General features: G+C 47.4%; 1 long non-coding RNA gene across 1 annotated transcript; it reads right to left on the reverse strand.

Moving 5' to 3' along the window:
- Positions 1-8,133: 8,133 nt before the first annotated feature.
- On the reverse strand, positions 8,134-16,266 carry LOC137150833 (uncharacterized). The gene is made up of 3 exons (XR_010919084.1): positions 16,161-16,266; positions 9,624-9,786; positions 8,134-8,487 (listed from the first exon to the last, which is right to left on the reverse strand). It is a non-coding gene; the product is annotated as an uncharacterized lncRNA (long non-coding RNA).
- Positions 16,267-26,560: the final 10,294 nt, after the last annotated feature.

Consider the following 26,560-nt stretch of genomic DNA (forward strand, 5'->3'; position numbering starts at 1 on the left):
TACACAGCACATTGCATCCCACCCAGTGCAACGCAGAGTGTACCCTCAATTATACACAGCACATCACACCCGCTCCCTTCCCCAATCCTGCGCAGAGTGCATTTCTCCCCCTCCCGCCCCCCAGTATACCATGCAATGCCTCGGAAAGACACTCAGCCTGTGGCAGCTAAATACAAGATGGGACAGATTTCCCAGCCCTGAAAAGGAGCTCTGTGTAAGCTCAAAAGCTTGTCTCTGGCACCAACAGAAGTTGATCCAAAAACCAGATATTACCACAGCCAGCTTGTCTCGCTAATGTCCTGGGATCCACACCCCTGCCTGCAACAATAGCATTAACTCTCTCGCTGCTGATCAAAGACGAGGAAGGGTCATTTTCCGAGCTGCACTGAGTGACCCAGGCCTGTGGCACCACGGACAGTACCACTATTAACCCTTCTCCAAGGAGGCTGGGTGGCAACTAATGTTCCTCACAGGGCCCTTCGTTCCTGAAGGATGGCAAGGGCTCCTTCTTTCCCCAGCACCCAGGAAAGCAGCAGTGCTGACTAGGGGCCAGCCAGGGGAGCTGGAAAGCCCCTTCTGCCCCCTGGACTGATGGCAGAGGTTCCATCCCGTGCCTAGCTGTGCGGCTTGGGAGACATGAGGTGACACTTAGTTACAACGTCTGCTATGAGGTTTAACTGTATTGCCAACCCCAAATGTTCAAAAATCGTGAGTCAGGCCCTCAAAAATCATGAGATTTTCAACATTAGTGCATGGGGGAGGGAGGAAGAGTCCTTTCTACCTATGGATTTTTGAGCCTTTAAGGTATGCCTATACTGCAGTTACACACCCACCGCTGGCCTTTGTCAGCTGATTCCAGCTGAGGGGCTCAAGCTAAGGAGCTGTTTAATTGTGGTGTAGATGCTCCCTCTTGGGCTGCAGCCTGAGTTCTTGGCCCCTCCCACCACACAGGGTCCTGAAGCCCCGGCCCCAGCCTAAGTACAGACATCTACACTGCAATTAAACAGCCTGGCAGCACGAGCCCCATGAGTCCAAGTCAGCTTGCACAGGACAGCTGCGGGTGTCTAACTGCAGTGTAGGCAGGGGCGTGCACAGGAATTTAAACATGAACATTTTTGGAGAGGCGCAGCAAACACACACAAAAGAAAGGTTCGCATGGCATCCCCTCCCAGATTTCTCAGGATGCCTCTGCCAGGGATGCAAAGAGGCAGTGGCTCCCCCTGGCAGCAGGCAGGAATCATAGAATCATAGGACTGGAAGTGGTCTTGAGAGGTCTTCTAATCCAGTCCCTGCACTCACGGCAGGACCAGGCATTATCTAGACCACCCCTGACAGATGTCTATCCAACCTGGTCTTAAAAATCTCCAGTGACAGAGATCCCACTAGGCAATGTATTCTAAGGGGGGGGAAGCAGAGGTATGGGCTTAACTACCCTGATAGTTAGGAAATTTTTCCTAATGCCCAACTTAAACTGCCCTTGCTGCAATTTAATCACCCATTTCCTCTTCTCCTCATCCTCACCTTAAGAATCTGCACAACTTTGCCATGGCTTACACTTCAGATCTCATTACCTGTTATGTATAGGAAGCAGCAGAGCGGGTGACTGCCAGCTCAGCTCCTCCTCCCCCCACTCCTACAGTGCTGCTTCTACTTCCCTGCTGCCCTGTTCTGCCTTCGCACCCAGGTCCATGTCTTCCGTCTCCAGACCCTGCAGAGACTCCTTTATGATGCAGGTAGTCTAGTGTGGAGCACGCTGGCATCTGCCTTCCTCCACTGTCTCCAAGATGACTGGCAGCTCTTTTACCTCCATCCGAGGGGTCTTCCGTGAGACCTCTGCAAGCTGCCGGTCTTCTACCAGGACCTCCTCCGGACCTGGAAGCTGGTCTCAGCGACTAGGTCCATGGCTGCTGCCAAGGGGGTAGATCTCCTTGTAGAGCCCCTGCTACACAACCTCCAGCTTGGTGTGCAGGTAGCGGAGTCCCCTTTGGTGCTCCAGAGCTTGGTCCTGGCAGGCACTAGCAGAATCAGAGACCTCCTGGACTATGACCAGGGGGACTGGATGGATCCCCTGGCACTTGGCCGGTGCCTGGGGCTTTTCACCCCTTATGCCCTCCCCCCCTGCGTGTATTTCAGGAGGTGAGGGTGGCCTTACTACCCACCTCTTGGGTCTTCCTTGAGCAGGTCCTGCAGCAGAGTGCTCCGCACCATCCCTCACCTCTGGATCTTTTCATCAGGCCCATGCCCCGTGAGTCCCCTCACCGGCCACCTCCCCTCCATAATCCAAGCTGGCTGCATAATCTGCAGCTGGTTCGTTTCTGAACTGCGCCTAGACATCAGTTGTACATGCTCATGCTCCACACATTCCACTTCCTCACCTTCGTGGTCCCGCCCTGATACTAAGTGGCAGGATCTCCTTCCACCTGTTGAGAGCAAGGAACCCCGGTGGGCCAGCCTCTATTCCACCCTGGTCCCATTGCCTGTCGGGGACATCCGCTCATGGCTCCTTCATTGAATTTGTTTGTAAACTTTATTTACAAACTGTGCTGCAGATTTTAGCAGAGATATAGCCCCGTTTGGGAATGTGCTTTAAAAGCTGTGGTTTGGTACTATCTGCAATGCAAGTCTGAACTGTTTATAGCTATCTACCGGGCTGCAGCTGGATTTTAAGTAAGGTAGCTGTTACAATGCAGCTGGGACTTTTTGTCAACACTAGAGTTCAAACCATGTTAGTCAAAACCATATTGAGAAATGGTGATTGCTTGAAAGGCACTAACACAGTTTCAAACCCCAGAGTCAGATTGTCTGCACGAGGAAATTTTATCAAACTAATGTAGCGCCCCTCTCTACCCTGTCACCTTCTTTAATGCCAATCTGCTTATAGGTTTTGATGGACAGGGCTGGGTTCTTATGGATCCTGCCACCCACTCAGCAGGGTGTATCTGCTTTATTTTTTTCCCTGTGAATTTAATTAGCAGTACTTCACGCCCCCCCTCGCTCCTTCCTGGCAGGGTCACCAGGGGAGCTTGGGAAGAAAATTCTAACCACAGGATAACTCCTACTTATTTGCTAGATAGTTGGAGACTCCCAAGGAATAACACAAACACATATAATATATTCCACACAGCCATCATATTAAACAGGAGATAAATATAACATAACAGGGTAAAACACTATTCTTAGGATCACCAGTCCCATGAACTGATGTAGCAATTGTAAAATTAGTGTCCCGTTGGTACCTGTACTTTGATGGGGCCCTTGATGACCTGTGGCCACAGTATCTTCTGGGCAGTGTTTTAGCAGTGTGGCTGACTGGGTTCAGCACAGTCCAAAAGGCTCACAATTGGGATGAGGTGGTCAGTCCTTCTGCAGGTTTAATAGGCAGCAGATTATCAAAATCCCCCACATCCTTAGTCCCTGGCTTGAGGACGCCGTGCAGGGAGTAGGGGTTCCCCAAATAATTTCCCTGACTAACTAACTAAAAAGTGCACTCACACACTCCAGGAATGATCCTCAGGGTAAGAGATGACTCTGGACTCCTCAGTCACTACAGAAGGGCTGGTCTTTGCTGGCAGGGATCCTCTTCACGCAAGCATCAAGCTGCTTCTGGTCCCAGGATTTCCCCTCACCACTAAGGGGTGCAGGGCTCCACCAGCAGATTACAAAACTACAGCAACAATCCAAACTTCAGTCTCCCACTCCAGTGCTCAGGCACACTCACAGCGGGCCCTGGCCCTAGACTAGCCGCCAGAGCAGAGCTTGCCATGTGGTGCCTCCCCCACCTAGGGAGCTGGCAGGCTAACTCAGCCTGCTGGGCGAAGTTTTCCCAACAACGGCCTACAAACTGGGAGACACCTTTGAGCAGGAGGGGCTCAAACTGAGGGATCTTGCTTTCCACTCCCAGAGGCCAGTTCTCAGGGGGAACCCTGCATACAGGCCTGGGCTTATCAGCTCCCCACACAGCCTGTCTTGCCCCTTTCCCCCTTAGCTCCAGACTGCTCCCAAAATGGCCTCTCCCCTCTCCTGAGCTCCCTGGGAGGGACGTCTCCATCCATATTGGTTGTTGTGTAGACTCTGTGAGTCTGCCTTGACCGGCATCTCCCTGAGCTACCGGCAGACAGAGCCCCAGGAATCTAGGTAATCTCCTGGTGGGTTACACCAAGTTGTGTTGGTTCTACACTCCTACTGTTGGTTACAGTCATTTGTTGCATATTATCTCACAGCTGATCGAAAGCTATTTTAGGGCAGGGATCAGGTCCACCTGTGTGTTGCTACAGTAGCTAGCACAATGGGGCCCTGAACCCACTAAGGCCCCTGGGTGCTAACTGGATACAAATAATAAGTAAAATGCTAATAGAAGCACATGGAAACAATTATATATCCATGAAAATGGCTGGTGGGGGAAGACTCCATCGCTGGCCATGAGATCCCAGCCACAGCTATCCCATCCAATCCCTTCCTTCAAGAGGAGGGAGTCAGAGCTATTTTAGGAGCCTTGCATTAGATCAGTGACTCTCCATCTCTTTCATGCACTGAATTTATGCTACAACAGAAACTAATTCCCTCCCCACACCTCCTTCTCTTCCCCAGCTGACATCAACCCATCAAGAAATGGAGAAATCATGGATTTGGTCACCTTCCCTTTCCACAGAATCCAAGTTCCGGTCCTTACATTGAGGGAGGGTATATTCCCCCTTTGAATATGACTTCAATTTGCCACTGAGGCAGCACAATTTACATTAGCTAGGGCAGTGGTCCCCAAACTGTGAGGCACACCCCTTGGGGGCCATGGAGGAACATTCAGGGGGGTGTGGCAGGGCCCGGGCCAGCCCCCTCAGGGGGCGCGGGGAGGGAGCGCCACCTAGCTCCACTCCTAGCCCCAACGGCAGCTCCTGCCGTGGCCTCTACCTGTGGCTCCAGATGTGGCCCCAGACACAGCTCCGGCCCTGACCATGGCCCCGCTCCAGCCCCAGATTTGGCTGCTGACAGGGCCCCAGCCACAGCTCTGGCCCCGAACACAGCCCTGTTCCTGATCCCAGCTGCAGCTCCGCCCTTGGCCCCTGGCTCCCAGACATGGCTCTGGATGCAGCCCCAGCTCCAGCCCCAGCCTTCGTCCCGCTCCAGGCCACAGCTGCAGCTTTGGCCTCTGGCTCCAGCTGCAGCCCCAGCCACAGATCCACTCCCAGCCATGCTCCTTCTCCCAGCCCTAGCTGCAGCTCCAGCCCTGACCACAGCCCCAACCGCAGTCCTGGCTCTGGGGGAGAGGAGAAGGTGCGGACAGAATCCATTATGGGTAAGAAGGGGCACGATCTAAAAAATTTGGGGACCACTGAGTTAGGGGACATGCAGGTGTATGTCAAGGGGAGAGTGTGCGTATGGGATACAACCCTGTGTTGATAGCACGTCAGAAATAAAAGTGTTGTCCTAGTGGACTGCACTGCTCAGGGCATGGCTACACCTTGAGAGTGGTGGCTCAGCGTTCCCACCTAGGTCAGCAGTGGCTGTAAACAGTAAACCTCTGATGGCTGTTTGGTGGAAGCTGTGAGATGCGTTTGGTGCGCTCCATCCTCAGGGAAGCAGCCACTTCCCAAAAGCCACCACCAACGCCATTGTTACTAATTGGCAACCGGATGTGGATGGCTATATAGGCTAACCTATCCCATCACACTGGTGGGGCAGGGTTGCTCCTGCCAGTTTTACACAGGCAAGGGCTTATCTGGCTGCTAAGGACACATGGATACGCCTCGCTGCACCAGCAACAGGTTCCAGGTTACTTTAGCGCTGATTTAATTTTAGTGACTATGTGGGATGCCAATTCAAACAGCACAAGGCCAAAATCACCCTTGGTGTAAAAGGGTGAAGACCCCTGTTTATTGGAAGGCTGAGTCTGTTCATCTTGTTCAGTCTGTTTGGCTGTCACTGAACTCACTCCTGACTAAAATGTGGGTGTGTTCCCAGGCTCCTATCTGTCTGCTTTTTGTTTAGTTATCTTTGGCCTGTTTCTTGGTCAAGGTCCATGTGTGCTCACAGAGATGGACAATTCATCCTTCCCACATAAGTTATTGCTAGGAAACTTACACAGGCTATTTGTTTTGATACCCAGTTTAGTTTGTTCAAAATCCCAGCAAATCCTGCTCCCTCCCATTACACAGAATGCCTTTGCATCACTGTACCATTGTGTCCGTGCCCAGATTCTGTGCAGAGGTACAAACACACAATGTTCTCCCACATTCCCAATTTTCCCCACAGCATTAGACAACCTCAGGTGATGGTAGTGAGCACACACAGAGAGGTCTCCCCAACATCTCTCCTTAGAAATGGGCTCTTCTTGGTTGAACGAGGAGGCCACTCAACCTGTTCCAAGAATCAATAAGGAAAATTGCCCTTGTTGTTCTTTTGGGTTGGATCTATGATCCGCAGACCACTTTAAACCTTGTATCCCTCTCTCCATCTCTTGCATTCTGTTGGGCAATGCCAGCTACCTACTACCTCCTTGGTGTTCCGATCCTGCTGTCTACCCCTGCCACCCTACTAATGACTCCTTCCCCCTTCTCCTCCTGTCCATGAATGCCCCAGCCTCCCTCCTGCTTTCCTTATCCTCCCCACAAAGCCCTGGTCATTTTGCACGCCTCTGCTCCATTTCCCCTGTTCCAGGGCTGGGTAATAAAGACCCCACCTTCAGCTTCCCATCATTCTCCCACTCTTGGGCTCTCCAAGTTCTAGGAATAGAGAAATGAACATCACCTTGTTCTTCCACTGCTCCCCCCAACTCTAGGAATGTTCCCCCTCCATCTCAGCTTTCTTGTAGCAGCAATTTAAAGATAAGGAGCCATGCCAATTTCAATCATCTTCTTCTGCAGTTAATACAGAGGAGGCTGTGCAATTGAAAGGGACAATGGCAAGCATAAAGGAGCTGAGAAAACCCCAGTAAGGCGTTAGGCCAGGGAAGTTCCCCTTTGGAGAATATGAGAGCAAAGAGTCTATACTGAGGAGTGCGGGGACAGGACAAAGTCTGAGAAAAACTCTGTCCTCAGACCCTCATGGTAATTCCCAACTCCAATATGTGTCCATGTATCCAAGCAGATCTCTCTTCCATTGGGATAAGAAGAACATGTGCGAAAGATCTACAGTTGTAGGGAAAGCACACTGTTGGAGCTGAGATCTGCCATGTGGCTCTAAAAGCAGAATTTTGCTGAGTGTTTATTAAAAAGGCCTCAAGTTCATCCGAGCTTGTGTTTCTTAAGTCACCCTTGCTGTGATTATAAGGTGATTGGGCAGACAAAACCGCAAACTGTTCATTGACAGGGTGAATTTTGCTATGTAGATGGCCCTTAAAATTCTATGAATATTAATTGATCTTCAATTTCTTTGTTTTAGTGACTGCCAAACCTGGCTATTAACAATAATGTGTTACAGTTTAAACATAATGAAATCTGTGACTATTTACTGCTTCTGGTGCTTGGCTACATTAATCTCTTTCTCAGTCCCTTTGGACTCCTTCCACTACAACCTGCCACCTGGGGATTTTTACTTAATTGTTAAATCTCCAATAAACAACTCTGTTAGATTTTTCTTATGGCTGCTTGTTGGGCAAAATCCATATATGCTCAAACACATGTTGATTTATCCTGATTCAAACTTCACATCTTTTCACCCAGCTTGTTCAAAACACTGGGGTTCAGATAGTAATGCTCAGAGGTGGGTAATCACAATGCCTCATTGAAGCTATTGGACATGATAGCTGCCTTTCATCCAGGCTAAAATGAGAGAATAATTAAATGCCCCTTTGATTAGGGAAACTGAAACAATGGAAAACCACCATCTAAGGACTAGAGCACAAGCCAGTCTGGGTAATGGCATTTCCCAGGAGTCTGATAAAAACATAGGGACAGGGGTTGATTTGTGTGTGTGTGTGTGTGTGTGTGAGAGAGAGAGAGGCCTGACACACAGCCAGAGAAGCACTTGTAACATGACTCTGAGCAAAAGCTACAAGAGAGAGAGCTTTTTGGCAGAGTGTTGACTGGAAAGAAAACTGTGAGCAAAGAAACTCTTGCTTGAGTCCTATTATGTACAGGGGAATGACTTTATGTGCAGTCTTTGTACATAAACAAAATTGCATCACAGATATATCTGACTCCATCATTACCATCTTCTCCTAAAGGAAACTACCCACAAGACCCCAAATTTTGGCCAACCATGCGTGTCAAAAGGGGTAACAATGTCTTCATACAAATCAAAAGATCCTGTTATAGTGGCACCTTGGTTCTCAGAAACCTCAATGAAGAGATGTCAAAATTCTTCTTACTGCCTGAAAGCACTGGGCCTGGATCATTTGTAGAAGGGGGTTAGTACATACTGTATAACCATAAGTGGTACTTTTTGCACTACTTCCCAGTACAGCACTATTTTTATATTCAGGAACTCATGATACAGATTCTGACATGGGCATCTCCTTTTCCCACTTCTGATTCCACACCAGCACCCTGGCAGCTGTTGGTTACATGAAAAAGTGCTATGAGGACAGTATTACAAGAGGGCACGTTTTAAAAACAAACACAGTTTAATAGGATGGGTTACATCCACCTCAATGCATATCTATGCTGTTTATTTCCTCTCCCTGGGTACAGGACTTGACATATGTAAGCGCTGTGGCCTCCCTTTGTTACATGTAGTTCTCTCTGCTCTAATTTCTCCAGATCGCAGTTCTATCTTTTTGTGTGTTTGTGTTTCCTACTGGCACCCAATTTCAAAGTGAGAAATGTAATCATGGTTGAATTTACACCAAACCCACCCAACATGCTGCCGAAATGAGATGGGCAGCAACCGAGCAGAGTGTTTCTTTGCTCAAAACCTCTATAAACCTCTGGGCCAGATTCTGATACTCTTACTCATTGTCACGTTGAATAGTTCCTTACTTTACTAATGTCTCGTTGAAATCACTGAGATCACTTGTGGAGTAAGGTGCTTCTCCGTGTGAGTAACATTATCAGAAGCTGGCTCTCAGAGCTTTGGACTAGGCTACAACTAACAGGAAAAAGTCACTTTGAAGAATGAGAACTGTGAAAAAGACAGCTCCGTGCACCATAGGGGAGTGCTCCGTGGACCACGGTTTGAGAGTCCCTGTTGGCCACACAATGTCTTTCTACTGATGTCAATCAGAATAAGATGTAGGAATCACTGAGTGAAATCTATGGCTTGTGTTATGCAGGTGGCCAGCGCACATAATCATAAAGGTCCCTTCTGGCCTTTACATCTATGCAAAATGCACAGAGCAAAGTCTGTATGTGGCCTTTGAGTCACAAGATGAGCAACTATTTGAAAGCCCAAAACAGCCCAGAAGAAAAAATAAAAAATAATGACCTGGGTGGAGCTCCCCTGGGGATCAACAGTGATCACTGTCAGGACTCGACATGGTTAGTGATATGCCATACGGCTAGTTTGCACTGGTGGCCTTTTATACTTTTTCCCCTTTGCTTTTTCCTCCACCTTGAAATGGTTAAAATTTTCTCCAGGTCACAAGTGAACCAGGCCAGGATCCTCCCCGTCTCCTTGGAACCAGGGGACATAGTAAATGTTGTGGGGAAATGTTCTGGAAACATGGCTTCTCCTTAATGAAGCACTTTTACCTCCATTACATAGCACAACTGGAAGGTGCTGGGCCTTTCGTCAGGATGATATTGTTCATGACATCATCCATTCACCAGCAACAGAACCTGATGTCATCAGTTGTGTTTTTTAAACAGTGCCTCCAGCTCTAACATAAGGTGTACGTGGGGTTTCACATCATCTCTGAAAATAAAGCACAGAAATTAATCAAGATTATATGCTGTAGTCCTTTCCCCTACCAGTGCAGGATTGTAACCTTACAGTACATTCCCTAGACCTTTGTCCAGTCTTGTTTTAAATATCTTAAGTAAAGGAGCTCCCAATAGAATAGTCTTCCATTTACTACTAAATATTCAGACTGATTGCTTCTGATCCAGCTGCAAGAGTAACTGGTCGCAGATGATTGCACCCAGCTAACAATAGCTTATTGTTACATTGCTATTAAAGACGTTCTTATTTAGCTGCCTGTGAATGTGTGAGGACTCATTTGTGAGGCCTGCTTCTGACTAAACACATATGCAACTTGAATGATTTCAGTGGAGTTATGCCTGATTAGCACCAGTGGAAGTGTTATTTGAATTGAGCTCCTAATTTTCTCTGGAGAGATTTTTCAGCCTGAGCATTGAGTAGCTTATTTCTCAGAACTACACTTTTAAAACTTAATCATACCATTAATCATAAAAATTGGATTACATGTAGCAAATTACTGTAATCAGTTATTTTGAACAGCATTAGTGCAATATTTATTACCTTGGCTCGACTTTGCATTTTGCTTCGTGATTTAAATTTACATCCAAAAACCAATAAGCAGCATATTCAAGAATTAGCCTACTATTTTCATAACATAGTTACAGGAAACATGGAGTGAATTACTCTGCAAGTAATAATATATTAAACCTGCAGGCTGAAATAGGAAAGATAGACCAGATGGCAGATCCGTTAGATAGCTCAGGCACTCCCAGCTAAGCTTTCCAGATGCAGAGACATGGAGAGAGTTACAAATAAAGAGGTCACAGGTCAACTGTGACATGTGATTCCCGTAAACGCTACCAAAGCAAATGTACTGAGTGTACAGCTTAAAAGTAGGGGAAAGGTCAAAGCAAAGAGCTGAGCGGCCATGCTGCCTCAGCAGCAGCCAAGTAGAAATGAACCTGGGCACAGGGAAGGCTGTCTCTTGACAAAGGGGAGGTGGTTTTGAATGATTACTGGCAGGCTTTGGAAGTGAAGTCAGCAGGCTCAGTGTTCTCAGCCCTGCAAATACGTGCTGTACCTTCTATGCGATGTTCTCCTGAATAGAGGGGTCAAGCAGACAGCCCAGCGTCTGGATACTTAATCTAAACATAACATGGGATACATTCTGCCTCCACTGGGGCGTGAATGATTTATCCCCAGCAGCACTGGTCCTCGAGTGATATGAACAGAACAGGAACTTCATTTTTCCACCCCCACCACTTAAAAAGTGGGGTTGGTTTCAAAAGTCCTGTTTGTTCTCTCAGCTTGCAGCGGTATGATTTCTGTTGCAGTGAAAGCACTATATGCATGCCCTGATGTCACCCAGGGATGTGTGCCAAAGCAGGGATTTCCTGCTGTTTGGAAACTGGAACTGAAGGCTTCTATGGCTGATACGCTAGAGACAGTCTTTCTCTCCTACTATAATGGTGAGTCTTGGCCCTGGGCCTCTGGGCCCCCCTGTTACATGACTGATGCCTCCCATTTAGTGAATGGTTTACTCCACAACAGAGCACAAACAGATATCAGACTGAGGTTTGGAGCAGCTCATATGCCACTGACGGTTAGGCAAATGCACAGTTCAGTGGTGGGGACCGGCTGGTGTATCTGAGCTCTTAGTTCAGTAAACCATTACAAACTGGGCCAGATAGCCAGCTGATTCCAATGGAGCTGTGCTGATTTATGCCGGCTGATGATCACCCCATTGACTTCAGTAGCACTATACTGATTTACACCAGCTTGGGATCTGGCCCATTTAATTCAATGGAGCTATGCCAATTTAGGCCTCTTTGGCAAGTAGATTCAGCAAAGAGGCAGCACATATTAGTGGCTTGTGCATGGGACTAGCTACTGCAAACAGCTGCCCTGGTGTAAGCGGGGGAATGGTCCCGCTATTGTGCGGAACTTTCCTGGCTCAATCACTACCCCGGGGAATTGGTTAGCAAAATGATCGTTCTCACCCCCTTTACCCAGAGGCCTGCCTGAGCTCGAGGGCTCCCCTTCCACAATCCTGTGTGCAGAGTCCTCGTAACCCCGACAAGGCGGGGCCCAGGATCCCTGGAGGGCTCAACCACCCGCCTTGTCGTGCTCCCTTAGGGCAGGGGTTAGGGTGTCCCCACTCCGGGGTAGTCTCTCCGCACTGGACGCTTCCTTGATCCACTGATCATTGCACACAGTTTGTTACACTGCTGTCAATTACAAAATATGGAAAAAATGAGAAAGGTTAAAAGAAAACACCCGGGGGCACCACACACAGCATCTCTGGGGTGCAAGGGACGTTCACAGTTTGTCTCTCACACGTTGCAGGCCTCCTGCCCAGGCCCTGGCTGTGCTGCAGGGATGCAGAGAATCAGACGCTTGCTCTGGCAGTGGCCACACATCCTCAGGCTCTAAGTGGCAGGACTCTTCTCCCCAGCGTCAGCCTCCTCATTCGTGTCATGATCCCCTTCCAAGTTTGGCCTGCGAGGCCTCTTGGCTGGTGGCGTTTCCCTGCGCCGAGCCCTGCCCCTCGCTCTCCCCGGCTCCTCACCGCACCCGGCTCCAGCGCCACTCTGCTTCAGTGCGGCTGCTGCTCTGCCTCCAGCTCAGCTCTCTGGGCTGCTCCTCTGGCCCCTCTGGGTGCTGCTGTTGCTTGGCTTTGCTCCCTGGGCAGCGTCTCTGGCTCTGGCTGCTGCGGCTCTGGGTGCAGCTCTCTCCTTAGCTCGGCCCTGCTCTGCCTAGCCAGCTCCAGCTCACAGGACACACACCCTCCTCCACCCCAGCCTCCTGGCTCCCTTATTGGCCTGTCCACCCTGTCAATCAGGCTGACCTGAAGGCTGTCAGTCTCAGGGTCCTGATTTCTCATCCATCTTTCCCCTTTCCTTTGGTGCTGAGAGATGGACAACAAAAAGCCCCACTACATTTCAGTAAGGGGCCAACAGTCCCCTTACACTTGTCACTGGCCACTTACATTCACCACTGTCCTAGAACAAGTCCCTTAAGCCAAAATTTTCAAGCACGGGCGCCTAAATCCATGTTTAGGCCCCTGATTTTCTGACGTCTTGAGCACCCAAAGTCAATGGGAGCTGTGGATGGTCAGCACGTCAAAAGCAGGCCTTTGTCTAGGTGCCTACAATATGGATTTAGGGACCCACATTTGAAAAGTTTAGCCTTCCCCCGGGGGGGAAATACGTCTTACTTCCCTCTCACGCAGGGCCGCTGTGAAGGCTTGTTTAGTTAGTGCTTTTACAGGGCTTTGAAGACACAGAAGTAAACTCTTCTCAGTTACACGCCTTCAATGCCATGGAAGGCGACGGAGTTGCTCTTCTGTAGTCAGGCTGTACAGTGCTAAATCAATTGTAAGAGATTATCATAGCTACCGCAAAAGGCTGGGAACCACGGTGCTAAAAGAGAAAAGGGAAAGAAGTACGAAGTGATAATGATGCCGTGTGTGACATGCCCACTCCACAGACCAAACAGTAACAGGAGTGTGGGATTCTCAGTGAAGTCTGAGTTTGTTCTGGGATGTGGTTTATGCTAGATTAAGTTGGTTTGATTTTTCAGGTGCTACAATAAAACCACTTGGGAGCACGTTGAGACTTTCTGCAGCTTTTGGCAGTTTTTGGTTTGTTGGGGAGGGTGGGGGTGGAAATTGTGAGGGCTTTATTTATTTATTTATTTAGACAGCACCCACCTTACAAAGTGCCTGGCATAGGCAGAACTCTGCTGTGCCCGAGCAGAGCCCCGTGGACACCAATGGGGCTCTGTATATGCCCAGGCGTTTACTTGGGTGGTGCACATTGCATGACTGGGGCCTAGATCAAGTACAAAAACTCAGCAGAGTCCATAGTATAGAATTCTTCTTATTAAAGTACAATTTTCTGTCATTTGGGCTTTTTTGTGGTCTTTATACTTCGTAGTAAAATGTGATTGTTCTGTTCTCATTAAAAAATAAAACTCTCAAGCACAGCAATATCCTCCTTACTATATTTTGCATGAGATGCTTTCTAATTACTTTGGTATGCAGCCATGAGAAAAGTGCAATAACTTAAAAGAGTTCCCAGTAGTGAAATAAGATGTTTTCCACCAGATGGCTTACCCTATTCACACGCAGTTACTTGGGCTGCTTTTCACTCCGGGGTTGTTTTCTTTTCCCTCATTTGTTTGGCTTGGTTTTAATCAAATCCATAAGTAAAACCAGTTGATATCGTATTAAAAATTGTCACTTTCTTTCCTGGCACTTTGTGTTTCAGCCTAATAAATAGAAATTTGGAAGGAGGGGGGGAAAGTAACAACATTACAGACAGGCCCAAATTAAAAGCCTGGATCCAAACTCTTTGGGACTTTGGAACCAAACTTTGTGGCTTGGATCTATTTCTAGTTAATATCAGGGTGGTAGGAGCTGGAAATTCTTCAGAGTTCATGGGGAGATTACTCAGCCCTGAAAGCAGGGGAGGAAATATGTCATATTTTCCACCAGTGAATCCTTTGGCTGAGTAAACCCATGTTGATGGGCCCTAAAGGGAGCCTCAGGCTGTCCACTTAGGCTGACTAGAAACTGTGAAGATGTGTGTTTGGATGCATCTTTACAGCTCAGCCAGGCCACAAGTTTAATGTCTGGGCATTAAAACATAACGTAAATAATTGTATCATTTCAATGCTCTGATTTAAACCAACAAATTCACATAAACTCAGAACTAAAACAAAACTACTGCCCTTCCCCCAAATCCACTGTCTCAGCATCACAGTCAAGCTCACCATTCTCATCTTCAGGGCACTGCCCTCCCCCCTCCCGCCCTCAGTTCTTTCCTTCATCCCATTTCCTCCAGCTCTTACTCCTTGTGCTCCGACTGTCTCCTAACTGCTCCCTTTGTCCCTTTCTTTGACTCCCAGCTGTATGACGTATATAGTGCCCCGCACTACATCTGGAACAAATACTGCCTTGAAAGCACATTTGTCAGAGCTGTTGTCTGCCTGTGGTCTTATGCATGCTGGGGCGTGGTTCTGGTTTTTCTTCACTAACAAAGCTGCACTAGGGCAAGGCTCTAGGATAGTGTTGATGAGCTGCACTAGTATAAAAAGTGCTTTGTGCCAGGGTAATGCATCTACACCAAAAGTCTGCACTGATTCAGCTGTTCCCATGTAGGTGAAAAAGCCCCGATGTAGACAAGGGGTAGCATTTCAAAAGCATCTAGGTGCACCGATAACCTTAATTCTGCCATTGCCTAATTTTGGAGTGCTTGATGTCGCAACCTTAATAGAGCACTTGTGTATAGAGCTATGGCCACGCAATATTCTGTAGTTGTAGCATACTGTACTTCCTCTGCCCCCTAGAGCTTCCTATCGAGAGGCACAGCCAGGTACAATACAAACACAGAGATCTGTGTGCTCATTGTAGGTGGAAGACGTCATGAAACAGTTAAATTAGATATGTTCAGATATTTGCTGACAGCGGAGGAAGGGTGGGACTCAGGAATCTTGGGTTCCATTCCAGGCTCTGGAGGGGTGTGTACTCTACTGGCTCAGATGCCCCTGCCTGGTTCCTGACCTCTTCTGCCCCATCTCTTCCATCCTGTCCCCCTCCCAGTCCTGTCTCTTCCCAGTCCCTGGCGCCTCATCGCAGTTGCATTCTCCTTTCTTACCGGTCCCAGTCACCACTCCTCAGGCTTTGCAGCCCAGTCCCACTGTCCTTGCCCAGCCAGTCCCCCTACCCTGATTCAAGGTCCCCGGTCTTCTTACCCAGCCAGTCCCAATTGCCCCCTCCCAGCTCCGTATTTGATCTGTCTCCCCTCCCCCCCCCCCCAACCCGGCCACCAGTGATGAACCATATGTTTCTTTCCCCAACTGGCTCACGGTCCCAGTCTCCCTCCTCAGACTCCTCATCCAACTTCAGTGCCCCACTCCCTCCCCAGCTCTTTGCCCAGTCAGTCCCAGTTCTCCCATTACACTATGGTTCCTTGTCATATCTGTCTCCCCACCCACTCCATACCCCTTCTGGTTTGCAGTCTCCTTGTCCAGCCAGTTCCAGTCTCTTCATCTACCCCACCTCCACATCCAACCCCCTGCCATTTCCCTCACGGGGTCCCAGTCCCAGGCTCCCCTCCCCCATTCTCAGACTTCCAGTCTCAGTCTTTTGCCCAACAGGTCCCAGTGTCCCCTCCCCCCGCCACCAAAGCTTCCAGCCCTAACACCGGACATCCAGCCAGCCCACTCATGAAACATTCAAAAATGTATTCAGCATAAGGCAGACAACCAGCATGGAAAGTTTCGGCCCAAATGGTTAAAGCTTGACTTGAAAACAGGGTCTTATAATGGGAAGTGTTGAGCAGCCTTAACGTGGTGCTACTCACCCATGTATCGCCATCACCACTTTCTGCATCTCTTGGGTCTTCTCTGGAACTATCTTCTGCCTTTCTACGTAGTGATCCAGTCCAACTCTTCTTAGATGATGAAACCTAGAAGATCACATCACAAATTGCTATTGCTAAAGTGTTACCCACACACTAGAGCACCTCACCTTTTCCCAGTCCGTAGGGCTCCAGGCATAACCCGGTTAATTTAGGCACCCCTACCCTTTCCTAGTCCATAGGGCTCCCAGGGAAAGGCACCTACGCTTACCCAATTCACATCCTAGGCTTCAGGGCCACCTGTACCAAATGCGTAGGGCTTGGGATGAAACTAACCTGGTTAATTTAAGTACCAACACCCTTTCCTAATTCATAGGACTATGAGTGTATTCTACTGCGGGTTTGCAGGACCTTTTACCAGTAAAAGAGTTTTACACAGTAATAACCTTACCCTCTATTTATTAACAATTACCAAACCTAATACACATGCTAAGCATGCAATGCTGTGCTCACCAATCTTGATTAGGCAGGAAGACTTTCCCTGGTGGTCAGTCTCATCTGGGTTCTGGTTGCTGTATGTTATGGTCATGCAGATGATTCTAGCAGCTCTGAATTTCTTGGACTCCATCTTAGAGGTGGCTTCTTCTTCTTTCAAGGTCTTTCCTTATTATTTTTCTTGTTCCCCAGCTGGTCTCCCTCTTGGACTCCAGTTTTATAGTGAAACTTGAGTCCTGCTTAGCTATACCTTAACCAATCATTTTACTAAAATATTGCGAAATAATTCTTTGACCAGTCATACCTGACCACCTGAATTGATTTACATTTTGCACACTTAATTATGCAACAGACAGAAACAATCAAAGAACCAGACAGAAATCATTCAGTAAAGGGGTACCATAAAGACAAAACAATAAGTGTAGATTTTACAACCACAACTGTTGATAAGTGATTCCTTGTCAGCCAGAAAACTATCAAATAAAGCTTTCTTTAAACAACTTAAGATCTGTTTCTTTATCTGGTGGTGGTAAGTACTATTAGGACAGTAACACCTTCTTAACAGCCCAATATTACATTGTCTGCTGTAATTTAGATGGTGATGTGACGATGTGCCCACATGCTTCTTAGCTTATGGCTGCTGTCTCTCCTAATATGGCTGTTTACTCTTTAGCCCAAGAACAAGGCTTTAGCTTAGCCAGAAAACAAGGCCTCAGACACACCAGGACTGAGTAATTCCCAATCTGTTTCTCCTCTTTGTTGTATGTAGTGTAGTTGTAGCTGTTTCAGTCTCCGAATATAAAAGAAACAAGGTGGGTGAGGTAATATCTTTTATTGGAGCACCTTCTGTTGGTGAGAGAAACAAGCTTTTGAGCCATCTCAACTGCTACACTGATCAATTACTACAATGATCAACATCACCCACAACACATCTTTTAAAATCCATAGATTTTACACTTGCCTATTACAACATGTAGTGTACCTCATCCAGTGCACTAAATGCCCCAATAACAATTATGTGGTGAAATTAGACAATCACTATATTTTTGAATGAACTCACACAGGAAAATGATAAAAGACAAAAATACTCTATCACCTGTGGGTGAACACTTCTCACAAAGTGATCACTCTATATCTGACCTATCAGTCCTCATCCTCAAGGGAAACCTGCACAACACTTTCAAAAGATAAGCCTGGGAGCTTAAATTCATAACTCTGCTAGACACCAAAAATCATGGACTGATCATACGGTTTATTACAACAATCTGTAACCCACTAACCCCCTTTTTTTGTCCCAGGACTGCAGAGGTATTAATGGGCCATTCTACTTTGAATGGTGTCTTACAATATGTGCTAACTACTTATTCTAAACAATATGTTACTCCCAGCATCAAAGCAAAATGCAAGGTGGATCTTTCCCAGATCTGAAGGAGAACGCTGTACCTCACCCACCTTGTCTCTCTTCTCTGTGTCAGAATTATTTTAATCCTAAATGGCCATAAGTAAGTGGTGGAAAGATGCTGAGTCAATGTTAGTACTTGCCCACTTCTCTTCCTTCAGCTAACAGGTACACCATGGAAAATATTTCTTCAGTGCTTTCTCCTGGTAAGTTAACAGACTTCTTTGACAGTTAAGTGGCTAGGTTTGAAGCTTCCTCTGAATCTAAAGTGTAGATTGCTGCAGGAGAACTAACTTTAGAGCTGGTGGGAGTGAGAGAAGCTACATCTACTTACATCAGCTCTGAATGTATCCTAAGGTGTCTGGGTTAGCTTATTCTCTTGAGCAACATTTTAAAATTATTATTTGTAGTGCAGGTGGGATAGGTGGTAGGTTTCAGAGCCCAAGTTCCAACCTGAGCTATAACTTTAAAGCATTGTTTATATCAGTGCTTCTCAAACTTATTTGATGGCACCCCCCTTCTTTGTGTCTGGAGTAGTTTACGTCCCCTCCCCTGCCATACAATTACATATACCGATAAAGAAAAACCAACATTCAACTCTCACTAAATATGAAAAGCAGCAAGGCATTGATTGAAACTGAGCCCACGATCCATTGTAAAAAGAACAAAAGCAAAACTGCCCTGGTGCTCAGTGCTTGCAATTAAATGTGCGCACCGTGTCATAGCAAACGGATTGAAGTACAGATGGCAACAACTTTGTATAATGCTATGCAAGCTTAACAGAAATCTGTCTAAATGCACAGCGCCATCTCGAATCCAATGCACAGCACCAGCTGAGGACCTGATCTGTCTGGAGGGATCAGCTTGGCTAGTTATTCATGGCAGTGGATAAACTGTGTGCAGTAAGATTTTTTTCCTAAAGCTTCTCATGTCCCCTCAGAATACACTCCACGCTGCCCTCCCATCCCCCAGGGGCCCGCCCCCCACGTTGAGAACCTCTGGTCTATACAAACTAGTTTTAGAATGTGAGCATGAGCCCAGCTGGCCCAAGTCTGCTGATTAAGGCTTTGTCTACTATACACAGAGTTTTGTCAACCCAAATTACGCCGACGATCAAAAACCGCTGTAAGTACATCACATGTGCATGTTCACACAACACTCCTTCTGTCAGCGGAGCACGTCCACGGTTGGTGTGCTAGCACTGACAGTGAGAGCAGTGCACTGTGAGTAGCTATCCCACTGTGCAACTCGCCACCTTCTGCAGCTAGGAGTTGTGGGAAGGCGGAGTGGATCGCAGTGCATCCTGGGTATGGGCTCAATATCTTATGATGCAGTTTTTTCTGGCCCATCATTCCCCGGGCTTTCAATTGCATTTCGTGCCATTTTTCAATAGTCCCTGTTTACTGTGCGCCCACTGTCTCTGCCTGAAAGGATGAATCCAGCACGGCTCTCTACTGTTGTGATCAGTGTTATGAACACAACGCAGCTGATCATGCAGTGTATCATAGGCTCCCCATCTGAACAGGAATCTGAGGTGCCTGACCTGCTGTGTGCCATAGAAATAAACAACACCAGATTACTTTTGGCATTCACGGAGCAGCTGCACACAGTGGACTGTCGCTGTTGAGCTTGGGAAACAAGCACTGAATAGTGGGATCGCATCATTATGCAGGTCTGGGATGACAAACAATGGCTACAAAACATTCAGCTGCACAAAGCCACCTTCCTGGAACAGTGTGCGGAGCTTGCCGCTGCCCTGTGGTGCAAGGACACCAGAATGAGAACTGCCCTCTCAGTGGAAAAGCACGTGGCGATCACTGTGTGGAAGCTGGCAACTCTGCCGGAGTCCTGATCGGTTGCTAATCAGTTTGGAGTTGGGAAGGCCACTATTGGGGCTGCGTTAACACAAGTGTGCAGGGCCATTAATCGTATCCTGCTATGAAGGACTGTGAGTCTTGGAAATGTGCGTGAAATAGTGGATGGCTTTGCGGGAATGGGATTCCCTAACTGCGGCGGGGTGATAGGTGGCACGCATATCCCAGTTTTGGCCCTGGACTATCTTGCGATGGAGTGCATCAATAGAAAGGGATATTTCTCTAGAGTATTGCAGGCACTTGTGGATCACCATGATCGTTTCACTGACATCAGTGCAGGCTGGTCAAGGAAGGTGCATGACACACACATCTTCAGGACTACAATCCTATACAGAAAGCTGCAGGCAAGGACTTGCTTTCCAGACCAGAAGATTCCAATGGGGGATGTTGAAATGCCCATAGTGATCCTGGGAGACCCAGTGGATCCCTTACTCCCATGGCTCATGCAACCTTACATGGGAAACTTGGACGGCAGCAAGGAGCGCTTCAACAATGGGCTGAGCAGGTGCAGAATGATGGTTGAATGTACATTTGGCAAATTAAAAGCTTGTTTGTGCTGCCTTTATGGCAGGTTAGATCTCAATGAGGACAATATTCCCATGGTCATAGCAGCCTGCTGTGCGCTACATAGTATTTGTGAGGCTAAGGGTGAAAAGTTTTCCCAGGGGTGGAGTGCAGAGGTGGAGCACCTGGAGGCTGATTTTGAACAGCCAGATACCAGAGCTATTAGAGGGGCACAACAGGGGGCTATTCGAATCAGAGAGGCTTTGAGGCACCATTTTGACAATGAGCAACAGTAATGTGTCTTTCCGTACAGCACTCTGCCATGCTTCATTTACTTGCTATGTTGCATGAAAATTTGGATGATTGTTTCCTGACTGTGATTTGTAGTCTGCAAATGATCCAATTGCCACAGTATATTAATTGCAGCAGTAACCACTGTGTGTAGGAGACAAATAAAGATTGATTATCTTTCAGAGTGTATATTGTTATTAAATAACAATTAACAACATACAAGAAATGCTTTCTGGAAAGGGAGATAACAGTGAAAGGCATTCTCCTGATATAGGCTCTCATAGCTGTGTGTAACCCCAGCTATCATTTTGGAAGCTGTACAAAGGGGTGGAGGGAACGAGGTACTACGATGGGCTTGGAAGATGCAAGGAATGTGTGGGAGAAGTTTGGGGAGGGCATGCAAAGCAGTTTTGTATAGACAGTATGTTGTGGGTGAACACACATGTATTCTGCCTGCAGCGCGATTAGAGACTTCAACATCACCATTTGCTTCTCCACCACCTTTATCATCTGCTTCTGGCTCTCCTTCCTCTCCTATCTATTTTGAAATTTTCATTTTCAGTCTCTCCCCATTGCTGTGTGTTCTTGTTTTTCAGTGTATGAGGATTGGAGCACCTCTCAAAACATGTCCTCTTTGCCCCTCCTTGGTCGCGTCCTTATCTGGTGGAGGTGCTCCACTGGTGTGTAGAGGCTTCCCCTGAAGGCCACATCTGCCAACACACAAGAAACAATAAACAGAAGCATGATTGTTAGTCCACTCACAGCATCAAGTCATTATAGTAAAATACACCTCTTTCTCATTGTCTCTTGGCAAATACACAGCTTGGCAAATGCCCTAAACATGGTGAGTTTGCCCAAGGGAGGGGGGCGCATTCAAGATAGAGAAGAAAGAAAAGATTCCCTTTTCTAAGGGAATCACTGCAAGCGACTAGGGACAAAATTATAAATTCTGCTACCATTTTCCACAGACGGGTCATTCAAGCCGATATCTCATTCCTGAGGGTAAGCAAGGATGCAAGAGTTCATCTCCTGCATGCATGCATGCAGCTTCAGACTGGGTCTCTGTGCTCCTCGCCTGTGTGTTGCTTTGGCCCCTGCCCAAGCAATTGCTGTTTCCTACAACAGGGGAAGCAGCTCTGCCAAGGAACCTTTGCAGAGGATTGACGAGTTCCTCCATGAAAGTTTCCTTGAGATCTCTCTGGAGGATTCCAGTGAAATCTGAGTGTGCATTAACACACTGGTCTGCCCCCCTGCATAGCTGCACAGACGAATGTGAAGCAAATGCAAACACAGCTAGTCTTATACATTTCTGTCCCTCAATCCACTTCTAGCATATAACAAAGCGAAGGACAGCTCTACTTCATGTAACCGAGCAGTATCAACTCAAAGTGATCATTTACCAGGGTTCCTCTTGCCAGCATCAAGCGTGCCAGAGACAGAGTGCTGGGACTAGCTCATACCCTCTGGGGTCGAGAAGAGGTCCTGGCTCCCCACGGTACCGGACGACCCCGTTGCCTGTCCCATCTCATCTCCAAGTCAACCTCCTCATCCACCACCTTGTCCTCGGGATTGATTCTACTGTCCACTGTCTTCAGCTCCTCCGGAGTAGCCACAGGGCCCTGTGAGGCTCTTGCTGGTGGATGTGGGGTTGCTGCCAAGGATGGCATCCAGCTCCTTGTAGAAGCAGCAATCTCTCTCTCTCTCTGTAAACCAGAAGCTCACACCTTGGGGAGCGATTCCGGGGGCATGTCTGCACCACAGCTGGGAGCATGTGTCGCAGCATGGATAGGCAGACACATGCTAGCTCTGCTGGAGCAGTGTAGCTTGTAGCTGGGGTCGGATGGGCAGCAGCTCAGGCCAGCCACCTGAATGCAAACCTGCCCAGACCTCCTCCTGCGTATGCAACTTGAGTGGCTAGCCCAAGCCATCACGTGTTAGCACGGCGACACTGCTATTTTCAAGACAGGAGCTCTGCTTGAACTAGCGCTTGTCTGTCTATCCATGCTGGAAAGCACGCGCCTAGCTGTTGCATAGACACCCTGGGAGAGGGTGTGTTTAACTAGCAGGGAGCCTGAAGGGTCAGCAGTGTGCTTAGGGTGACCGGATAGCAAGTGTGGGAAATTAGGAGGGGGGTAATAGGTGCCAAGGTAAGACAAAGCCCTGAATATTGGGACTTCCCCTATAAAATCAGGACATCTCATCACCCTAATTGCACTCAGTGACTAGGCTGGACAGTGGGCTCAAGTGCTCAAATGGGGTGCTCAACAAAGTGACTGCACCCCAAGAGCCTGCCTAGGAACCCCCAAGATTGGGGCAGTGGTTGGTCTCTATTCGGGCTCTGAAGGCTTAAAACACCACAGGGACTCAGGGGCTTGGGTTTCCCCCTCAGAGCAGTCTGCTGAGTAGTCTGCAGGAGGCACCCCACCACATCTCTGACATGGGTCAGTGGAAGAGCCTGGCCCATAGACAAAAACGGGGTGGAGAGAAGGCACCTGACCTGTAACTACCACAAGGAACCACAGCAGTTCAGGTGAATGCAGAGCAACATCAAACTGAGCCAGAATAAAGCGTCTCAGTAGTTCAGCAACATTTCCATGCAGAACTTCCCCCTGCACAAAAAATTCGTTGGTTGAACTTTTTGCCCTAATTCAGGATGAGAACAAATGTTGAAGTTCTGGAATTACAGTATTTACACAGGATGGAAATTCCAATTTTCAACCATCTCTTGTAATAAACCAGCAGTTCCCAAACTGTAGGACGCACACCACCAGTGGTACGCAGGCCCCCTCCCCATGGCACAAGTCCACTGACTAATTAAGACCGCAGAATTCTTTTTAAAAATCGTTTCACGCTGCCATCTTAACGTCTTTTGTGTTTAATAGGCAATGCATCATTTCAGTTCATAATAATCAGACATTCAAACATCGTTTTATAATTAAAATTTAAATGAAAAGGTGGCTAAATTATGGAAAGCGAAAGCAAACTGAAACAAAAAGGACCTCCGATGAATCTGAGGAGTTGCAGGTTGATGACACCATCATCAATCGTAGCTCAAGCAAGCACGGAGGCCTCTGTCAGTTCTAAAAGCCCTGCAGCTACAACAGCCAGCAAACACCAGGTTAACCGATGATATGATCCCAGCTATTTAGTATTTGGATTTACCTGAAGTGGTGAGGAAAGTGAAACCAGTACCTCAGTGCGTTATTTGCTATGAACTCCTGTCAAATCATTGCATGAAGCTGTCCCTTCTTCAGCACCATCTTTACACAAAACACAACTCTTTTAAAGACAAACCTATAGATTTTTTTAAAGGAAAACTCAGTCAGTTCCAAGAGTCTAAGAAAGCAATAAACTCTTTAAGTGGCACTAATGCAATGACTTTGGAAGCATCCTACAAAGTAAGCTTGAGGATTGCTCTGACTGGGAGTGCACGTACGATAGGGGAGACTTGTGCTACCTGCTGCAAAAGACATAGTTTCATCGGTTCTTGGAGAAAAAGCTGCCAGACAAGTGGACATTGTTTCCTTGTCTAACAATACAGTATCAAGAAGAATTGAAGACATGGCTTGCCAGGTGAAAGGCAAGCTAAGTAAAAGCATTCAGAGAAGTAAGTACTTTTCTTTGCAATTAGACAAGAGTAATTAATTGTGCCCAACTACATGCATACATAAGATTTGAAGCAGATATGTCAGTTAAGGAAGAATTTTTGTTTTGTGAAGCTCTGTCGAGTCGTACAACAGCAGAGATTTTTAAGAAACTGGATAACTTTGTAACAAATAACAGATTACCATGGCAAAACTGCATTGGCGAGTGTATCGATGGGGCTGGAGCCATGACTGGCAAAAGTAAAAAACGTTGCCCAATTCACCCACTGCAGCATGCACCATGAGGCGCTCACAGCCAAGAAAATGCCTGCCGATCTCAAGAATGTTTTAAGATCAGGCAGTCAAAGTGGTCAATTTTGTGAACGCACGGCCACTCAATTCGCATTTCTTTTCTCTGCTGTGTGATGAAATGGGAAGTGCACATGAAACGTTACTTTCATGTGATGGCACCATGCAACTGGAATTCAGGTAAATGCATCTCAGTGATTTTTGGCTCAAGAGACAAGAGGAGTACCCCTGCATTTCAGACAAGGCATTAACATTTTTTATACCATTCTGCACCATTTACCTGTGTGAGACAGGATTTTCGGCAATGATGGCCATCAAAAACAAGCACAGAACAAAATTAAATGTAGAACCAGACCTTCGTCTGAAACTGACCAAGATTTCACCAGATAGCCACCAACTTTGATCTGTCAAGCAAGCAAATCCCTCTCATTAAAGGCATATCAGAAATCTCAGATGCGGTAAGTTTATAATGCATTTATTAATATTTTGCAAGACTACAGCTTTTTATATACGTAGCTATGCTATTGATACAATGTCTTTTAACAACAGTTAGGTTTTAAGACAGTTTTCATACACAGTCTGTTTATAAAAAATTGGTGGCGATACTACAGGTGGTGGTGTTTTATGTTGGCGGTGCACAATGTGGTAGAGTTAGGGAACCGCTGTAATAAACAACTGCATTTAGTTTTAGTGCATTTTCATATAGTAAATGTATCTCAATCGTGCCCAGGTTTCACCAGACACAAAATACCCTTTGTGGCATGCGCACACCAGCGCCCCCCCCCCCCTCCCCACCTTTCATACATATGTAATGAACCTGGCTCTCATTTGGAGCACTCTCTTTTTCTCATTAGTTTTTTTGTTGATTTTTTTTGAAATACAGGATACTGACTCTGCATTGTACTGCTCACATCACTGCCACCCACAGATATGAGCAGTACATGTCAGGTTTGGGGACTCAACCAAGATCAAAAGTCTACGAGAGCAGGCCTAAAACTTCGGCCTCTGAAAGCTGCCCCACCTACTCCCTGCTCTGGCTACCCCTACCACACCCCACTGCCTCACCATTATGCCTCTATTTTCCTTCTTCTGGGTCATCTGGGGGGACTAGCTTATGCAATGTCTCCCCCTCCCCACCCTCAGCACCAGAGAGTGGAGAGCCTCGCAATGGAATCTGGGATTTGTTATGCAGAAGGCAGCAGCAGGGAGTGAGCTGTGCCATTCCCTGGGGCCAGGTGCTTGTGAGACTCATACCAGCTCCTCCCACCCACATCAAAAGTCTCGGTAGGGAAGGAGAAGCATGACCTGGCAACCCCCAAGAAGATGGCCATGGGGAAAATGGCCAACAGTGCCCCCTGAAAGCCATGGGGGCTGGAAATCTGAACACATACCCTGAAGATATTTAGGGTCGAGCGAGTGGTGAGCCAGGCACTAACAGTCCTGACCATTTGTATTTGTATTGCAGGATGCCAATGCTGGGTCTGAAGCACTTGACATTTCTTAGCTCCTCCTTCTCAAACACTGGCTCATGCCTGTTCTGAAAAGTTTTGTTGACCTATAAAGCCAGTTCTTCAGGTACCAACGTCTCTTCTGTCTGGCCCCGCCCCTTCTCATTTGCATTTGTAAATGCACGTTGCACGTTTCTCCCTGACGCAAAGGGCACCAACAACCGGAATAAATATAGTGTGCCTGGGCTGGGCTTATCACAACTAGGGACTCTGCAAATAAGAGGTTTGTCTGCTTTACCACTCTCTGATGTGCCCAGGAATTAGCATGCATGTGCAACAGACACCATCTTGGCCAACACTGGGGAGGGAACCACAGCTAAAGGCATGATTTGCTACAAGTTAAGCTAAAGTGTCAGGTTGGCAAAGGCAAAGTTGAGGGAGTGACCCTTGTAGTGAGGACTGAAGCTGATCCAGAGCAGCAAGTTGAATGGGTAGGTTT

The sequence above is a fragment of the Emydura macquarii genome, unplaced genomic scaffold (genome assembly GCF_026122565.2).
Source record: "Emydura macquarii macquarii isolate MOO-44397 ecotype Brisbane River unplaced genomic scaffold, CSIRO-AGI_Emac_v2 contig_1027, whole genome shotgun sequence".
NCBI lineage: Eukaryota > Metazoa > Chordata > Testudines > Chelidae > Emydura > Emydura macquarii.